Source organism: Onychostruthus taczanowskii, unplaced genomic scaffold (assembly GCF_017590055.1).
Source record: "Onychostruthus taczanowskii isolate IOZ18803 unplaced genomic scaffold, ASM1759005v1 scaffold31, whole genome shotgun sequence".
Taxonomy (NCBI): Eukaryota; Metazoa; Chordata; class Aves; order Passeriformes; family Passeridae; genus Onychostruthus; species Onychostruthus taczanowskii.
Genome location: NW_024500461.1, coordinates 3,362,480 through 3,381,713, shown reverse-complemented (window position 1 = coordinate 3,381,713; position 19,234 = coordinate 3,362,480).

The following is a 19,234-nucleotide window of genomic DNA, read 5'->3' as shown; positions in this document are numbered from 1 at the left end:
TTTATGTTGTTTTCCCTTTTTACAGAATGCATGAAAAAATTGTTATGTCTCATTGGCTCCTTAATAAGTGCTGATTGCAATTGTGTAGTATTGTTATATTTGTACTTTTTATACAGTTCTATTTTAAAACATTTTAAAATTAGGGGAAAGCAATATATTCATGAGGTAAGTGAGAATTAAAAATCTCTTGTAGGACTAACTTATTTTTACATGGTTTTTCTGGTCATGTAGACCTTTTCCCCACACAGTATGTCAAGATGTGAGTTGCTTAAACGTGTGTAGATGCATAGCACTGCAGAACACTACAGCTGCCCACTTGGTTCTATGTATTGACTTTGGAAAAAAAAAATAAATCCATGAAAAGTTTTTTCTTCCGAAATGTTTAGGGATTCAGATTGCGTTTGTAGTGGTTTCTGATTTTCACAGACACCCCACTTCCCAGGAAGGTACTTCTGACATTTACACAAGACGTACACTGGAAAAACATTGCCAGTCTTCAGGAAGCAATCATTTCTCCCGCCCCAGTAAATAAGAAAGAGCAGTTTGTTCTATAAACCTAGCTACTGAAAGATTAGATAGATGATAGATAGATAGATAGATAGATAGATACATACATACATACATACATACATAATCTTATTTGTATTTCTGCTGAAATGGAGAAAGAAAAACAGAGTGGTTTGGTTTGAACACATATATGAAAATATTCTTTACTATTTGATTGCAGTATGCAATAGCAATTACTAGAAATTAATCTTACTAAATGAGCAGCATAGATGATTGAATAGATTAAATGGCTTCTGACAGACACTGACTGTTTAGGAAGAAAGGTGCGCTTCTTTGCAGTATAAAACTATAGAGTGGCTGTGTAAAACTTTATAATATCAAAAATAAAATAGGAAAAAATAGGTAATGCAGACAGGTATTAAAAGTTATATTTCAGTGAAAATTCAAGATAAAGGTAAAGTTTCTAAAAACTCCAAGCGTAGCTTTTAATATTTTATCAAATTCTAATTGTAGCTCTTTTACATACATGTCTTAGCAAGCATTTATTTATTCACATGCAAGAGGAATAGTACATAAAATTATGACATGGACCAGTTTTGAAGTTGAGGAGAATTGGAGTTTGTGTTAAATTAGTTCTTTAAACCATTCAGGTTTTAAATATTCCAGCCCATCTTGCAGACATGAAAACTTCTCTATTGCTGTGAAAAACAATCAAAGCTGATATTGACTTCTGAATTTAAAGAAAAAAATATGTATAAAATAACATGTATTTTGACTTCTTTATTTTATTTTCCTGGACTTACACATATTCATAGATTTCACTAGGCAAACTGAATTTAACATTTTCAGGAAAACTTACATAAATTCCAGTAACAGTTGTACTTGATCCCTCTGGAAAATATCCCCCCCTTTACACATCAGAAACTGCCTTTGCTAAAAGAGATGAGTCTATGTAAAAACAGCCCTTTTCCACCCCCTGCTTTCCTTCCTTAAATCCTTAGGCAGCCTCGAGGTTCACGCTGGGACAAGAGCAGTGATGCCGAGTACAAACACCGGCTGACTTGGCACAGTGTCCCACACACCGAGCACAGCTTTGCTCTAGGAATGCTGCAGGTTCAATGAGTGGCCTTCAGAGTGGCTGCCAGCATTTGCTTCTGGCAGATGACAAAAGGAGATGTGTGCCATGCAAAAAGCCTTTTGGTAGGTTTCAAGAGATTAAAGAATAAGGACTAGAAGAGTGTGGCACAGGGACGGGCTTGCCTATCATCCATGAGGATTACTAGAAAGATAAAAATCTCCTTTATGATTATTTAATAGATTAGAAAGAACATTGGTATGACTTTCCTTCCAGTACTGTTCTAGAGTGACATAATATGTCAATCATAATATCCTGCCCTTAGCACAAAGAAATATGGGGACAATATATGCTACATATGAAAATTGAAGCTGTTTGAAAAATTATTTAAGAATATCTTCCAAGCGTGATTCTGAGTAACTATTTTCAGTAGCTTATACACATCAAAAAAAGAGTCAGCAGCAGCTTTTGATCTGTAACTGGAGAGAAATTAAGAAAGAGCATTCATGGTTTACCTTCCTTTTCTTTGTCTATTGATATGAAAAATAACTCTCGGGGAGGGAAATGTAAACTGAAGAAAAATTTCTGAGAGGGCAGAAAAAGGTGATTTCAATTTCAGTAGACCTGTGGCAATTTGCATAAACCCGGGCTCTTTCTTTCAGCCTTCTCAATTAAAAAAAAAAAAAAAAAAGCAGAATAATTTTTGTCTATTCGCTGTTTGATCAGTTTGGTTTGTGTTGCTCCTACTCCTCTATCACAAGCAGAAACTCTTCAGTAATAAATCACTTCTTTCTAAGACATGAGCCAGGAGCTAGAGTTGTTATTATCTGAGGAGAATATTATTGTCATGTAGTGGAAGCAATGCAATATATAAATGTCAAACATTAATCCAAATTATATATTGATTATTTTTCAGTGACTAGGATGAGACTTCTGTAGAATTTGGATTTTTTTGAGCTTTTTTTCCCCTTTTTTTCCCCAGTGTTCATGTACACAGCCTCATGATAAATGGCCAGACATGAGGCTATTACTAGCTGACACTGTAAGAATCTTTACTCCCTACAATGCTTAGTGCTGAGATGATTTTCATTGCTGTAAGCCTGAGGATGCATAAAATTTAGACATGAGTTCTGCTTTTCCAAATTATGCTCTGATTTTTTTTTTCTTTTGGCAGTTTGACATGCTCTTTTTGCTCTTTTTTTTGTTGTATAATTATAATTATTGTTATTATTATTATTACCATTGTCATCATCATCATCATATATAATTTAACAGCTCTCTTTTTATAGCTGTGTTAAATTTCCCATGGTCTAAGCAAATACACCATTGACCATCATTTTTGTCTACAGTGATAAAAGAATTTATCATTTCAGTAATTTTCTTGGCTATTTGTAAAGAGAATTTTATGCTATCTACTCAGGTTTCATTTTGTCCTGAAGACCATGGTGTGCTTTAGTATGTGGAGGAATCAGAGAAGCAATTTATCTGTCTACTCAAATTTTGTATTTAACAGGTAATATCACTAAGGATTTAATGGAAAAAGACAGGCTGAATCATTTACCTTGGTACTGCATCCCTATGCTGTTTTCATTCTAACATAGGGAAGTTATAAAAATATAATTTTAAGTGAGACTGTAGTTTCTCATTTCAGCACAGGATAAAAATTTGTTTCACTTTAGCAGCAGAATTATAGTGGTGTTAATAAGTAGGAAACTGTATGTTGTAACATTGTCCAAGGTTAAGTGATTAACAGTTTGCCAAAGGTACTGTGTTCTTTACTCACCTGTAGCTAGATGTGTTGGCTCCTGAACCAATGTCCTTCCCTTCCCTTCCCTTCCCTTCCCTTCCCTTCCCTTCCCTTCCCTTCCCTTCCCTTCCCTTCCCTTCCCTTCCCTTCCCTTCCCTTCCCCAGATATCCTTTTTAATGCATTTTCTTCTGCAGTTTGTAGAACAGCTGCTGGGACAATCAGAAATATGTTCTCATATTCCTGGTATGCCACTTATGGTAGCACTCTCCCCTTATTGTAGTTGTTCAATAATGCTTTGGGAATTAGGGCAATCTGATTTACTTTTGATGAAAACATCACTGGTTCATTGGAGATCCACAGGCAGATTTTCAGCTGGCTATATTCATTCAAATAAGGCATCTTAAGAGATAACACACTTCAAGCTGTGATTTGCCTTCCTTCTATCTTCCCCTTTGCACTTGTTATTTCTTCCCAGATATGAATTTTGAACAACTGTTGAGGGTGTGCTATGAGGATGTGGGTTTACTTGAACATTGGTAACACTGACTATTAACTATCAGATTCTAAAATACAGATGAGTGAATATCATCTGCATTTTAATTGTTGCATAGAAAATAGAATAACTTTCCCATTGATCTGCACTGGTAGTAATTACTATAGTTCCTAATAAAGTTGGTGAGATTTGAAAAACGTATTTTCATTTCTTGTCTTTCAGTTTCTCACTTGGATCTGCAAATGGTAAGGCATTCTACTAGGAGAGTCTTCTTGTCCTTCTTATGAGCTGTTGTGAGATGACTTCACACTGAAGTTTTCAGTCCCTGCATCTGGTGGCACAAATGAAGTGTTGTAAGTGTTTTTATGGTTTTTTTTCATATTTAATTATCATATTTAATACTAGGTAGTGGAATTTTAGCTTTAGTTCTCTACCAATGTCAGAGATTACATCCTGAGAGTTTCATATTAGACACCCGAATAAGAAAAATCTACTGGAAGGGCAGGGCAGCACTGCAACAGGGTACCCAAGAAGGTTGTGGAATGTCCTTGGAGATTTTCAAGCTTTGGCTAGACAAAACCAGAGCTGACCTTTTCTAGTGCCGGTTATAGCTGGATTCCATGTAGAAATTGTATGAACTGTATGAACTCCATTGACCCCCCCCTCAACTAGCACTTCTACCTTGGAAGTGGAAATGCTGTGACTCCATAAAAGCCCCATCACAAGGGTTGTACATAAGGATAACCTTCCTGGAGAATTAGTGGTTTTGGACTCGTCAATTTTCAGGAACAGCTCAATATCACACCAACATCCTGTGATTAAAAGGGATGGTGAAGAAACTGGTCACTTTTTATGTAGTTAACACAGTACAGCGAAGTGTATCACAAGCCAGAGCCTCATTTTCATAACTTATTTTAATCTGACAAGGAATTGCATCAAAGTTTGCTGTGGACTGTTTGCAAATGACATAGCTGTGTCCTTGTGACCTGAGTCACACAGCACAGTCTAGGCAGGACAAATAAGGAACTTAACCTAGGGATTTTTCAGCCAGTCTTTAAACCTCATACATACATTATCATCAAATGATGATTCATGGTCAGGCTTTTGTTAGCAGCATGTATTAATTGAATTATAACCAGTATCTTTTTCTATGTAAATTCTTTGTTTCCTCTTTGCCATAGGCAAATGTGTTATTCCTGCTACACCTCAGCATAACTGATACAGAGTACAGTGCAGTCCTTCTGTTCTTATATTTTCGCATTTCACTAAGGCAAACTGACTCACTAACAAAATTATTTGAACTGTATGGTCTCCTCAAATGTCTTTACCACAGTCAGTGATCTTTGATGTCTTATTGAGGTTTATCAGTGAATGCAGAAAAAGAATAATTCCCTTTTTACATTTTTTCTAATGCTGATAAATCAAAAGTGTTGATAGGCTAAATTTGAAATACTTCTTACAGAAGTCTGAAGCAAAAGGTATGGTTGTTACTTTATAGAATGACTGTGTAAAATGAAGTGCTGAGGTAGAGTTTAAAAAACATCATAAAAATAGCATTCATCATATTTTTCTCTTAATGGGTATACCATCATACTTGAGTATGCTAATGTTGTTTCTGCTGCTCAAATAAAGCACTCCATGCAGTGTTTCAGCTAACAGTGAGCAAACCCAATACTTTACTATGACATCTCTATTTTAGTTTGCATTTTACCTCCTGTTTGATACAGATAAATTCTTTAGCTGTGCCACATTTTTCCTCAAGATTGGGCAGATCAGTGAGGGCCATAAAATATTAATCATAAAATCTCAGAGAATTAGATGTCTATGACTGTAGGTTTGTCTTGTTGGCAAATCTTTCTCAGTCTAAACTATTTATTTTTTTTTTTAACTCCAACAGAAATGATGCACCGTAAAAAGCATTATGTCTGTTCAGATTAAAATATATGTGGTTTTTCAGACCAGAAAAAGGGTCTGATGTTTTTGTTTAATGTTCCAAGTTTATTTAAGAATTTTATACATGTTTTAGTAGTGTTGTAGTCAAAAGCAGACCTGACTGCCAGTATGCCATTTTCTTTGATTTCTCCAATTATGACACTATCCTACAGATCACATGGAGCTAGAAGAAAGGATAGAAGTATGGAGAAAGAAAATTATGGCTTCCTTGGTAAACTTGTGCTACTACAGCGAAAAGGTGTTTAACCAGGTAGTTGCCATGACGGGTACAATGTGTGTTTAGGAGAAGCTGTTGAGAGACCTCTGGTTTTTGACTAGGCCTTGTTATTTGGGGATTGAAAAGGAATGGGAAGTGATCACTCCCTCTTCCTTTCCAATACTTTTTTTTTTAACCTATGCATTTGGGGCTTGCTTACATTAAACTAAATGGTATGAAAACTTCTGTCCCAAAGGTGGAGGACTGAGTGGACATTTTCTTTGGTTGAGACATATATTTTCTTCTATCTTCCTTGTTGCACTGTCTTGTACTTATTGGTTTATTTCTGCTTTAGTTAATTACTATTAACATGGGTTAGTTAAATAGAAATAACTCTACGGCTGAAGAGGCAGGCATTTTTTTTCAAATTAATGTTAGTCTGTGCTGGGTAGATTTTAATGAATTATCCATAAAGCAGCATAAATGGAAATGGGTATCCTGACTCTGCAATGGATAATAAAAGTCACTACACAAGAGCAGGTCATGCTAAAAGCCCTTGAATGACAATAAGCTGTCTCTAATTATTAGCCTGTGACAACGTGAATTTTTACACCCTTGGAAAGTTAATTGTATAGCACTAGGAAATTTTGCATTTTTCCTCCTACTTGTCACGTGCTCCTTGTCACGTTATTTTCATTTTCTTTTGCTTACTACTGTGATGAGATTCTACCAATCTGCTTCAAATAAAATTTGGAGAAAATGGCTCTACATTTCTAGACTTCTCAAAATCTACAGCAATATCTAAAGACAGGAGTCACCTTACCTAACTTAACTCTTGTAAAAGTGGAGTACATGAAAAGAGTTTACCTATTCATAGCACCTTTCTGAATCAGCTATCTTAACATACATTTCATTACTTTATAATGAGTACCTTTGTAAGCAGCATGGATTATATGACTAATGCCTAGATGGCTAAAACCAGAGGATGAATTCTTTCCTAATGGTGGAAAGCATTGTTGTTTCTGCTCACAGTACTATCAACCAGCTTCAAGGTACTGCCTTCACAGCACAAAGTGTGGGAGACAGTGACACAACAATTAATTCTTGGTTTTATGCCTTGTACTACATTACTAATCCCAGTCTGTCTTTTTGGTTATCCTATAAAAACCCTTCCCATCAAAATGGCTCATTAAATTTATACATCCACCCAAAATGGGGACTCAAATCTCATGATCTCTGTCCCAGACTCCCTCAAATTCACTATCCAATATTGTGTCAGTTCTGTCCATTTCTATAGCTACTTGTAAATCAGCAATTTGTCAATCCTTCAGTCCTTGAGGTACACCCAGGAGATGCCAAATTTGATGATGTGTTTGGGCTCCACATACATTTTGCTTACTATCAGTACCTTCACATGTGTGCTGCTGATGGTTTGCTTAGAGTATTTCCAAAAGGCATGAGAAGTGAGGAGTTTCTGGTGAGACATAACCAGGACAGTTTGGCACTCTACTGGAAGTTTCATTGTTGTGGAGCACTTTCAGGATGATACTTTCCATTCCTATGACAAGACTTTTCTCAAAATCTTAGAAAAGGAATGTAAGTTTCAAGACTTGCTGCTTTCTAGGAGACACCCTAATATTCCTCTTGAGGTGACCAGAAACCCTGTTGTACAAACAGTTCTGTTCTGTGCCCGATGTGCTTAACAGATCAGAGCTAAGGTGGCAGTGGTGGGTAAGAACACTAATCCATGATATATAATTGGTGTCATCCCTACAAAAATATCATTTTTTTAACCTTGACTTTCATCTATTAAAATAAAGAAAAAAGGAAAAGCAGCTTTCATTTAGTCCAGAGTAGAATGAAACACCAAGTTATATATTTCACAAACACAAGAAGAATCAAGACGTTCACTATGTCATGTTGGCCTTTTTCATAGTGTTAAATTAAATCACACATTGCTCAGACTTTCTAATTAACGGTATGCTATGTGGAGGAAGTCTTTCAGTAATTAACCTTTCAGTTAATCAAAGCACATTTTCTGCTTCTCTCCATCTTAAATCTGTTTCATGGGGTGTTTTTTTTTTCTCCCTTTATTTCTTATCATTTACTTTGTGGTCTAGATCTTGCCTTTGAAATACTAAGATCAAGTCCCTGATTCACAGCTATCAAAATTTGGAGCTACATGGTAATATAACAGAGAAGGGTAAAGCCTATTTTAATTCTAATAATTTTGAATTAAAATATCAGTTTTAGCATGATAGAAAAATAACTCACATGAGCCATTTTTTCTTGGTTGAAATCATACACATTAATAAAGATATTCTGCTTTTCATTCAAAATCAATGTCTATTCATTTTAGGAATGCAGAAGTCTCTTTGTAAAGGGAGACATAATTGCTGCTTATGTATACAATAGAACTTCATCAAACTGAAAACTGAGCTCACATATCACCTGCAGATTTTCTCATTATTTTCCACAATGATGTTTCAAATTCTTAAGCATTTTTGGTTGCAATTATTGTCATTTTATTCTGTAAAAATATGGAGTCATTTATAAAGAAAGTGCCGTACAAATAGGAGGCTTACAAGCCAATATGTAGAGATTTCAAAGCATAAAGAGGTCAGGTAAAAATTGCGGAAATAATTGTCTGTTTAATAAAGTAATTTTAAAAACCGCAAATTCTTTGAAAAATATATTTTTCTCCAGAAAAGAGCATTTTTTTTTTCTCTCTTGTATCCACTTAAGGAAGTAGAATAATGTATTTCAACTTGACTACATGGAAGAGAGTAATTACAAATAGTCAACCTAAGTGATCATGTTTTATCAATATTTTTGCTGAATTAACTAATTATTACCTCATGCATGTGTGTTTCCATATTTTTAACTTACATAAACTTAGAAAAGCCTACAAATAATCTTCTAAAGAGAGCATGTAGTGACAGGACTAGGGGAAATGGATTCAAACTGAAATAGGGCAGGTTTAGATTAGACATTAAGAAGAAATTATTTACTGTGAGGTTGGTGAGGCACTGGAACAGGTTGCCAGAGAAGCTGTGGATGCCCCATCCCTGGAAATGTTCAAGGCCAGGTTGGATGGAACTCTGAATAGCCTGGTCTAGTGAAAGGTGTGTCTTCCCATAGCACTAATTTAATCTAATTATTGAAATATGCTATATTTTTGCACTTCTTTGTATGTCATTACACACTCTAAACAAGTATAAAAACACAAACTACATTGTCATGTAGTTTGACAGAAACAACAAGCAATAGAAAATCACCGTGTACTTACTGAGATACAGAACAGGAAATATTCAGGCAAAATAGACAACAGAAAAATGCAGGTAATGTATAATATGCAATTTATTTCTAATTATCTTTGTTTCTGTAGATTGACTAAAAAAATTAACTAGGCTCTTTACTGCACACAAACTTTCTGGAATACACTTTATTCAGGCAACAAAACAACATTTCAAGTATCATGTTAAAATACTGTATTGACATTGCTCAGTGGAATCACAGAAAAATTTTATTTCACCTAACGATGCTACAAGGTTATATCATCTTGATGTTATAGGATTTGTACAGTCAGAGGTCAAAAGAACATTAAAAGCCTAGGCTGATATCTACAGTCCAGATGTATTAGAAAGTGACGCAGAAAATGTTGGTTTTATAGTACAGTCTCAATGGTCAGTAGAGCTCAAGCATTCATTGGTATAAAAATTTTAATAATATTGAAATTCTTCTACTTCTCCTAAGCCCAAGTTTAAAAAATATACTGCATACGTCCTGAGTCACTATTAGGTACTATGTCATACTGAGAGCTGATGACACCTAAAAACATAACTGCATTCTGGCTTTTGGCTTCACGCTCTGGAAGTCACCAGGAAGAGTGGAAAGAAATCACATCATTTTCCATGTAACTTCACAGCTCTTCTTAAAGTGTCTACTTCCAAAACTCATGGTGAAGCATTAAAAATATCCCAAGCACAAACATGCAGACATTTTTCCAGCACAGAATTCTAAAAATGTTCTAGTACATGAGTCCCTCTTACTACCATACTTATTTCAATCAAAGATTGACAGCTAAGACAGAATTTTTGGCTTTTTCCCTTCATTTTTCTTCCTGTGCTTATTATCAACATGAAGGATTCATATAAAATTTACAACTGCAAACTTAAAACAAAAGAAGAAAAATATCTGCCTGATTTTCCACTTGCAGTCAATTCAGTCATTTTCCTTTAATTTACTATAGTTATATGTCTGAGTCACATATTTCCAATATACAAATCAGCAAGTGACTCTGTGCTTGCTTGGCTGCATTTGTTAGTCCCACTTCCCTAATCCACACACAGAAGAGCCTGTCATAAAACTTAGTTGCTAAATATTTACAATTGAAAAATACTGATCTGTGCAATACTGTGAATAATTTTTTTCCCAAGGACATTGTGCCTGCTGTTGATGAAGATGCATCCATGGTCTCTCGAGCTTCCATTAAAAAGCATATTCTCACACACCTTGCAGCCAGAAAGCAGGGCTTCAGCATGCAGGAACATATCACTTGTTCCAGAAGGCAAACATTGTAAATAATGAATGCTCCCCCTCCTTCTCTTTTCCTTACGTTTTATATCTGAGCTGACATCATACGGTACAGAATATCCCTTTGATCAGTTTAGGTCAGCTGGCTTAGTTGTGTCCTTTCCCAAGATTTTGCCCACCCCCATCCTGCTGAATGTTGAGAGACCGCCTTGGTGCTGTGCCAGTGCTGCTCAGCAGTAGCCAAAAAACACTGGTGTGTTTTCAGCACCTTTCTAGCTACCAATGCAAAGACCAGCACTGTGAGGGCTGCTGTGGGGAGATGAACTCCATCTCAGCCAGACCCAGTATGTGGGTTGAATACCCCATAATGTGTTGAAATGAAACAGCTCTCTGACTTAATGCCCTCCACTCAGAAAACTTATTCCACCTCAAATAAGTTTCCCCATTAACACAACTTAAGGGCATGGGTCCACTGTGGCTGTTAAGCCCTTCAATGGGTATCTCTTTCAAACTTCATATATCCTGCAGTAAAGCTATTAGGTATCTCTGTATGGCATACAGCTAACAGTCTGTCTGCTGTGTGCTGTACTGTGATGAATCTATTGAATGGAAACTCTAGAAGCACCAAAACCATGTTCTGGGTAAAACCAGGGAGGGAAGCTGCATAGTCTGATACCTGGATTCAGAGAACTGGTTTGTGAAATACACAAAGGGAACTATCTTGGTATAGACAGCCACCCTTGAGATTTTTAATGGAGGGAAACTTGTAGCAGTCTACTGCAGACAAGATGTGCCAGCTATAGTGCATAGATGGGGATGATGGAGAGTGCTGTTGGAGAATTAAGACATTTCTGAGGATAGGTGTAAGTCTATGCTGTAGTTTCATGTTTTGTGCTGTGCTTAAAAAGGAAGCAAAAGGAAATTACTAAGGGAACATGAAAGGAATCCCTCCCTTTGTGTATAACTGAGTATGACCTCTCAAGCTGTTTTTGTAGCCAGTGAATAGAAATGGGCATTTTTGGGGCACAACTCATCTGATGTATTTTAGAAAATAGTCTTTTAGTGAGATGAATCAGGGTTTAGAAATACTTTTCTTCATTGGCTTCAAATGGAGACAAAGCTTAGGTGTCTGTCTTTGGCCAAGCAAATGTCATTTTAAAAAAACAATGAATCACAACTCCAGTGAGCTCTCAAACAATGGGGCATACATCCAATAGACATACCACCCAACAATCAGCAATGGAGAAGTGGCCTGAAAGTATCACCTCAGGAACTTTGTGCATCTGTCAATGAAGTTATTATGTGTTCTTCTGTTGTAGTCGTTCCTGAAAGCCTTATTTGAAAAGATGCCATGTCTCTTTTCCTTGAGGCTCACTAAATCTATTTACATTGTAATTCATTAGAAAAACATAGGGCACTGAGATTTTATGAGCATTTACAACAGTGTTTCTTGCCAATGCTGAGTTAGAATTTTGTTTTTCCTGAGCTCTCACTGGTGGTGAGAAGCCTCTACAAAAGCTGATTCAGAAGGATATTGCAAGGCTGGTGTTCTAAAGGAACCAGTCTGAGCGAAGTGGAACACGTCATTATATAAGACTCACCATTAAACTAACTTCTGCATTTTAGGAGCTATTCAAAAATAAGAGAGCTAGTGTACCTACAAGGGGCAAATCTAAGAAGTGATGTAAAATATAGAATAAAAAGGAAATTATTTTTAACTTGCCATGGAGATTTTTTTTCTCTTCTTTTTATTTTCACTTTAGTTAAGATGCTGTGGATATTCTGGTTGCTTTTCTTCTCAGTAAAAATTCTACACTTACACAGGTCCAAATAAAAGTGTAACTTATCAGTTGGTCTTGCTTGAACATTACTTGCAAAGAAATGTCATTTTTTAGTGAGAAACTCTTTTATAGTACTTTCTTTCCCCAAAATCTAAAATTCTCTTTTCTTTCCAAATGATACTGTAACTGCTGGCATTGTAAAAATGAGATAAAACAGATGTCGAAAGTGCACATTTAGATTTATTGATGTTAATTTTGACCATATAGTGAGAAATCACTTCCTGTCCGTGTACTGAATTTAATTGAAATAACTGGTTTATTTATTAGCCTTTTTTATATATATTGATATGATTTAAGACGCATGAAAGAGTCTTCAGTCATTAATGTGGGAAAATATTTAATAGCTTCTTCAGAGGAAAAGTGAATTGGAAGTTTACCTTAAAACACTCAAGAAAATAACATCAAATATATTTATAAAAGATTTATCCAGCCTGTGATACTAGGCTCTGATTACTTAACATATTATTTGGAAAAATAAGGAATTAAAAACCATTTTTTTGTAATAGAAACCTCAGTAACTAAAGGTGGTTTATTGCCATGGCTTGATTTTATTTATAATAACTGAAATATAGAATAGCAGAAAAAGTAATTTAAGCCTTTATTGATCATCAGGTTTGACATGTGGTAATGATAAAAAACCTATTTGGCACCTGACAGGTTGGCTATAGCATCCAGCTATTCTGTTAATTTTTTTTTTTTTAAGTTTTGCTTTTTGTTTTCAAGAAAGGCAAGGGGGAAAGTTTATTTAATTAGGTTACAAAATTATCCTTGGCACAACCTAACAGATACCACCAAACACAATGATACTAAAACATAAATTGAAGCTAGAAATAAAATGAATTCAACATCTCCCAGAAAAATGGGAAACTAATCTGCTGCAAGACAGAAGTAGTAACACCCTCTCCTTCTCCACTGTTCCTTTGAATAATGGTGCATCATTTCAAGGAAATCAGGCTTCAGCTGCTCACTGAATAGCAGAGATTTCCACAGGCACAGGATTTGGAGAGATGTGCTGTTCTCAAACAGAACTAGTTTTACTTGACAGGCCACAGAGATAAAGGGTAGCATGGCCATGCTCACTGAAAGCAGCTTTAGATAAGTCGTCGTGCTTGTAGAGATCCCATGCTACTCAGATTCATGGATCTGAAATGCCTGTTAGCTTGGCATGAAGCTATTCATCCAAGGTCTCTTTTCACTCTGCCTAGAGCCACTTTTATGAAGTCTGTGGGAAATCAGATGATTAAAGTTGAATTCATCATCATTGCAATTGGAAGCTGCTAGTGCACCTGATCTGCCTCTCTTCTTTGAAGGATTTATTCACAAGGTCTCTAAACTAATATTAACTCAGAAGGCAAAAGCAGTGCTGATACTGGTAACAGAGCTATTTACCCCTCTCACTACAGATCCTGCTTAGCTTCCATGATCAAATTGCTTTAGACTACAGGATAACATAGTAGATTTTAGGCACCTCTAAAACCATCTTCCTTCCTTACACAGTCAACATCAATTAATGTAATTGATCATGGTCAGACTATTCCATAAATAACGCAGTCCACTCAACAGCAAAAATAGTTTTAGTTCTTTCTTGTTAAAAACCAAACGAATGCAATCAAGACTGCTGGGTTTTGAACTCAGGAACGGTTTCAGAGATCTATGTTGGGTTTCTGCTAGTTACTCTTACTACAGAATCAAAGCAGAAGATAAAAAATTTTGGATATATTTTGTCTACACACTGGATTGCTTCTGTTGAAAATAAATTATAAAAAAAAATGTTTTGGATGCAACAATAGATGAAGACATAAAGCATTAAAAGACAAACAAATACAGAAATTTGTAAAGAATTTGTTTCATCTTATATACGGTTATTCGTCAAAATTTACTGAAGAATTGTTGGTCACACACCTATCCATAGTTTTCTAAGCCTTCTCTATAAAACGAGTTATTTTATTGACCAGCAAGTTGGTGTCTGGTGCTCATTGGAAAGTCTTAATGAAACTTTTGTCTTAGAAACAAATTAGTAGTATGGCCAGTGAAAAAAAAATTCTGGCATTTAATTTTCTAATCTATTTCACATTATTTCCCAGGGGCACCATGACCTTCACAGATACATTGTTTTGTGCAAATATCCAATTATATGGTAGAATGTCATGAGTTGGACAGTTGCCCCTTAAAATTTAGCCAGCTTTCTAAATGGACTTTCTTCCTCTTCTGAAAAAGTTTAACCTAGTCAAAGTAGATGTTAAAGGACCCAACCATGCAATTAATTTTTAAAAAAGGTAATAAAAATATTTGGAAGTTACCATATAAAAAAAGTTACTTTTTGATCTTGGCAGTGTCCCACAAATTCATATCATTATGTAAGCTCTGGGAAGCAATATGTAAGCATGCCAGGTAAAAACATCTTTCAATATTTGATGTAGGCCCATTATATCCAGCACCAAGGGTATCTTCTCAGAAGTGAATACTTATCATAAAAAATGACACTCGTTCCTAATCAGATAAAATCTCTCAGGGTTGTTCATCTCTGGTGCTGCCTTCTTACAAGCCACAAACACTGTGAAGCAAGAAAAGGATGGAGAGTTATTTTCACAACTCTGTGTCTAGAACCCCCTACAGGATTAAGGTTACATCAAATGATATGTTGAAATTAGTCACACATGTATGCAAATGCAAGGAGGCTCTTTAGGTTTTTTTAGTCCAGAGGTTTTGCTCCACACCACGTTTACAAATAGCTAAATGATTGTAGATGACACAAAACTGGGAGGAGTGGCTGATATGCCACACAGTTGTGTTACAATTGAAAGGGACCTTGACAGGCGAATTGGGCTGACAGAAACCTCGGGTGTCAACAAGGTGTTCAAAATCCTGCACCAATAACAACCCCTTACACCAATATATGCTGTGCACCACCCAGCTGGAAAACAGCTTAGCAGAAGAGGACCTGGCAGCCACAGCTGACATGAATTTGAAGAAGAGCCAGTAATGTGCCCTTGCAGCAAAGACTGTGGGGAAATAACAGAAAATTGGCAAGGAGTATTGTAAACACACACTCAAGTGACTTACAGCTGGGGTGTCAAAAAACACATATATCATATTAATTGCTGTTTAGCCTTGTGTGTTTGACAAGCAGAACATCTGTGTTTAGATAATATAGGCCTGTGATAGGCTTAGAGACACCCTATCAAACATTCTGGAGATTTATTCTCTGCTGCAAGAAAGATCAAGCACAGTGGTAAACTATGCCTGTGCAAACCCCTGATAGACAGGCAAAACCAGCAGGTTCAGTGACCCTCTAGCATGGACCAAGCTCTACAGTGTCTGCAGCTCTGTTTGTATGCCTGGGTTCTGTTTTGAGGATCCCCAGGTGGTGGAATAACAAAAATAAATGTACTCTGTGCATTTGGTTTATGTTTGTTCTTGCATCCTGCCTGTGCTGACTCATGCAAAGGTAAAAGGTATCCTGGCCTCCTCAGACAAAGCACCACCAAGGTCAAGGGTTGTGCAGTACTTGGCTCTGGTGAGGCCACTCCTAGAGTGTTGTACCCAGTTCCAGGCTCCTCACTAAAGGAGAGATATGGACATGGCAAACAGAGTCCAAGGAAGGGCCTCAAAGTTGTTTAAGGGACTGGAACATCTTTGTTGTAGGTAAAGATTGAGACAGCTGGAAGAGTTAAGTCTGGAGAAGATGAGGCTCAGAGGGAATCTTTCTCTGTGTGTGAAGACCTGAATAGACAATGCAAAGAAAGCAGAGCCAGCAGTGCCCAGTGACAGGACAGAGTTAATGGGCACAAACTGAAGCACAGGAGGTTCCCTCTGAACATCATTTACTGTGAGGGTGTCAGAGCACTGGTGCATGCTGCCCAGACAATGTGTGCATCTCACTCCTTGCCTATATTCAAAAGCTGTCTGGACACAACTGAGGACACCTGCTTCCAGGCAGCACTACACAGACATGGAGACTGGAACCAATGACTTCTAAAAGTCCCTTTCAGCATCAACCTTTCTGTGATTTTGCAGTTCTCTGAAAAAGCCACTCACCTCTCTATTATGTGAGGCTACAGGGTGTGCTGATGAGAAAACCATGAAATGATTTTATCAGAATCTCTTTTCATCAGATGAAACTCTTTTCATCAAGATTAGTCTCTTTGGTCAAACATTTCTGTTCTTTTTTTTTATTCCCAAAAGGTGTTTGTCTCAGTGCAATTCTATTAAAGCAGGGCTATCCATGGCACTTGACAAGCTCTTAGCTCTAAACCTTTAAGGCTGTGAGACATTAAGATATAAGTTAACACATGGAGGAAGTGTTGCTGAGACATTAGCTTATACAGTCTGTGCTTTGGGTGAGGGGACTGAGAGCTGAAGTATCTTCACACCAGGATGTCCCTCCAGTTTATTCTTGCTGGTCCCTAATAGACACAAGGAATTTAGTTTATCTGATAGCCTTAGCTTCTCATAATCCCAGTATTCTCATACTGTATAAATGTAATGTATGACAGCTATTCATTACAGTTTTATCTTCTGTTGAATCTATCTATACTTTTATCCATGTATTCCGTCCATTAATTCATGAGTCAATGGATAAAATCTGTTTGGTATATATGTAACTTAATGTCTATCCTCACATTTCTAAAAATTCTCTTCTCTGAATGATGCCCAGTGCTATTTCAATGCACAGGGTTTCTCCCTGTATTTCTGATGCAGACTTATACCCCACTCCTGTATCTCTAAAAACGTCTAATCTCACTCTCCTTGGATATCACAGTTACCTGTTTCTTCCATCTTCATGCCAATGCTGTTTTATTTTACTCTCTGCTCTGTCTCTGTGGGGCAGAAATTCAGGGTTATTTCAGGTTTCTTTGTTACATTTTTCTTCTCTTCCAGGCTTTTTCCACATGCCATTAACTCACTGTCTATATAGTTTCTTTAAAACTCATATTTTACACTACAACTTAGTTGATAAAATAAATGTAGTGGTATACAGCCATCCATCCAATGATGGATTAGATAGTGCTGTAGCATCCAAGTCAATGCAACTTCATACTTCTTAGTCATCTCTTCCCCTTCATTAGACTTGACTCTTCCATGCCAGAAGAAATGTGTTACATTTTGCTCAGAATGTTACAGCCAGAGTTTTTGACTCCGTTTTATATCACTCTGAAGCTGTCAGACAGGAAAGACACTTGATCCACCAACACCTGCTTTGAATTTAAGCTCTTTGCATTTCTGCATTGTTCAGTAACTTGCCTCAGCTGAATCATCTGTTTCCTCCCAAACTCTGATCCCTTTTCCAAAACTGTTGTGGTTTGTATATATCTGTATGCTATATTAGTGTTTGAAATAGTCTTTCACTTTCTGTGGATCAAGGATAATGATGCCTTTCAAATTCTTTTCTAAAACCTACTTCTTTAGCCCATACTTTTTTCAGTGTCACTTTTGAGTAATCTGCCTACTAATATATCTCCACTTTTTAACCTCCTGTATCTAGAACCCAGATTTCAGATGATATAATCATCTTTAAACCATTTATTTAAGCATGTGTAGCCCCATAATCTACTTACACTTAGTTTAAAACCTGACTTCCTCTGGATTTGTTAGCCTCATTCAGAGTTAAACTTTCCTTTCCTTCGAACTAGTTTTATTCCCCTGCTGCCAGTGGCAGCGAACATCCTGCCTGTCAGCCTTAAACATTTTATGTGTACATTCAGGCTTTCAGTAAGGCAGTGAGTCTGCCTGGGAGTCTATCTGAGCCCTATGGAATTGCCTATCCATTGCAATTCTCTAGTACACCACCTTCTGCAGCTCAAGTCTACATCACAATTTAGGATTCATTTTTGTTATTCTTGCATAAGAAAATCATGGTACATGCAAAATCTAACAATAACCATTTAAAAAATCTGATTTGTTTTGGGGCTTTTCCTTCTTTTTTTTTTTTTTTAATGTTTCCTTTGTGACTTTATAGAGATAGGTGAATGCAATTCTTGAGGTATTTTGCACAGCCTTCCAGAAAGAAAAAAATGAAAAACACATTGGACAAGCATTAAGAACTGCAAGTAGAGCAGTTCAGTAAATGGTAGAATGTTATATCACAAAACTGAGGAATGAAGTGCTTGCTTCCGAGTGTGTCTCTGTCAAATCAGGGATTGCAATAAATTTCACAAGGGTTTTAATAATCCAATCATTATATTTTTTTTGTTATCTCATATAATAAATGTGGCAGTGGACCAGCTCCACCTCCTGGAATATGGACTCTACAGTGACAAGTAAATCTATATGCCTCATTTGAAAATATTAAAATATTAAAATAATTCAGTTGCCATTTCTCATAGCCACCAGTGCCTCTCTAATTAAGCAACTTTTCTTGAGCTCCTGGGGCACAGCACTCAAGCAGAATATAATATGAAGATGACCTTGTTGCTCTGCCCCTGTACAGCTGTAGATACAAGCAGATTAACTGTGCTGGTTAGGTAAGGCTAAGTCCTTAACTTGTGTAGGCAACCTTAAGGGTAAAGTAACACCACAAAGCTTTTTTATGTATCTGTTTGTGGAGGAAATATGTGAGGAAAGTAAGTGATAATCTCTAAAAGCAGGACAAAGCACAAATACATATTATCAGAAAGGTATGAAGAATTAGAATGGATCAAATGTGGAATGGTTTACCAGAGTGAGTGTACGTGAATGTGGCCCAGAGAAATTATTCTGTAGATGGCAAAAAAGTATTTTCCTCTGAAAAAAGGAAAAGAAGAAAAAAAAATCTTGCTTTTTGTAACTTTTTTCCTCTTAGGAATAGCCATATTGAAATCTAAATAGAAATTAGTTTTAAAATTTTCATAGACATAAATTTAAATATTTTAATTTCAGTTTTTTGTTTCAAGGACTTGCCTTATT